Raw genomic sequence first — 1,595 nt, 5'->3', positions numbered from 1 at the left:
CTTTCCCTGCTCCTGGATAAAATCTTCAAGCACACATATAACATTTCTGATCTCCTGTTGCTACTCAAATGTCCTATGATCACTTTAAGTAATAGAACTATCACAATTTAGTAATAAAAACTGTCCAATTTTATGTAATAGCGCTACTTATTTCACTCAAAATCACAACTTCTCCTTCCCAAGCTAGAGCTGGTGGTGGTCTGGCAGTTTCCAGAAGGGGCTAAAGTATGTTTCTTTTTCATACTCAACTCCTCCCCAACTCCCTAACATACTTTGGAGAGTGTGGGAAAGAAGAAGAGATGAAGAGGGAAGTAAATTATCTTGCTTTGAATGGTGCTTTTGAGATATTCAGATGTCCCCACTAGAAACATTTGATTGCACTTCCAAAGATGCAAGCTAAGCATTTTCTTCTGGCTGGCCATTCTCTCTCAGGTTTTCATATACTTTTATTTTCTTTATTGTACGTTAAAATTTTTCTTTCATATACTTTTCTGTATTAAATACTGAGGCATTCCCTCCTTCTTCTGTGATAATAGAATTCCCAAGTTTAAGCTGAGTCCATGGCGACTTGGAATAGGACTGCTTTTCCCAGCCTCCCTTATCATGGTCCGTGTACGAATTCTTGAAGCATCCTTAAATGGAGACGCTTGCTTTGTTTTTCCTTTCTTCTTTCCTATCAGCTGCAGAAAGGACATGGTCACTGCAGACTGGACGATGAGGCGGAAGCCCTGTGCTAAGGGCCTTGACAATCATGAAGCTGACTTGGCAGCTTTGTATATTGATATATAGGCTTTTTTCCTAAAGATAAACTTCTAGTCTCCTGCTTTCAGTTTTTATCACTCGCAGACAAACAAAATCCCAACTGATAGAAATACACAAGCAAATAAGATTTAATTTTAGGAAAGCTTTGTTAATGAATAAAGTCAAGATTAGAAAAATAGCCTTTACTCATGCATCCTGACTTTTATCACCTTATGTACATGACACTGAGTGAGGTTCTGGAAGAAGAGTGTACAAAGGTGAAATAAGGGAGGTTCTGCCCACAAGAGGTCACGCTCATCCCCTTATTGTCCTTCCTGTACCAGACATTGGATCAACACCCTGAGGCTGATTTCTTCTCCAGCATTTCATAGCTGCTGCTTCTCTGTTCTCTGAGGCAGCAAGCCTTTGTTTTATTCTTATTAAATTCTAAGAATATCTTTGACTTCTGGGGAAATAAATAAATAAATAGATAAATAATGTTACCATAGTTTTTTCATGCTTAACTTCCTATAATTCTATTTCTCTTAGATAAATTGTATATTGTAATGTGTTATAAAAAGTTATAATAGGAAATTAGGGGTTTTTTCCTAAACTGGTGAATTACCTGTCAGAGTCTGAGAATATTTCCCTCTGTGACTTCCAGGGTAAGGACATGCTCCATGAAAACAAGCCTCTATAGTCACTGCCTCCTTTTGCAAATTCATATTGCACTTTCACATATTAATTAGCAGAGTACCCCTGAGATACTCTCAGAAATGTATTTAACTTTCTTTAACCTAACGTTTTCCAATCTCATTTGATTATGGGACAGTTTTTTTTTTTTTTTTTTCGGT

This window comes from Lipotes vexillifer, unplaced genomic scaffold (assembly GCF_000442215.2).
Source record: "Lipotes vexillifer unplaced genomic scaffold, Lipotes_vexillifer_v1.1 scaffold189, whole genome shotgun sequence".
Classification (NCBI taxonomy): Eukaryota; Metazoa; Chordata; class Mammalia; order Artiodactyla; family Lipotidae; genus Lipotes; species Lipotes vexillifer.
The sequence above is the reverse complement of the archived record's forward strand: the minus strand, read 5'-3'. Positions refer to the sequence as shown.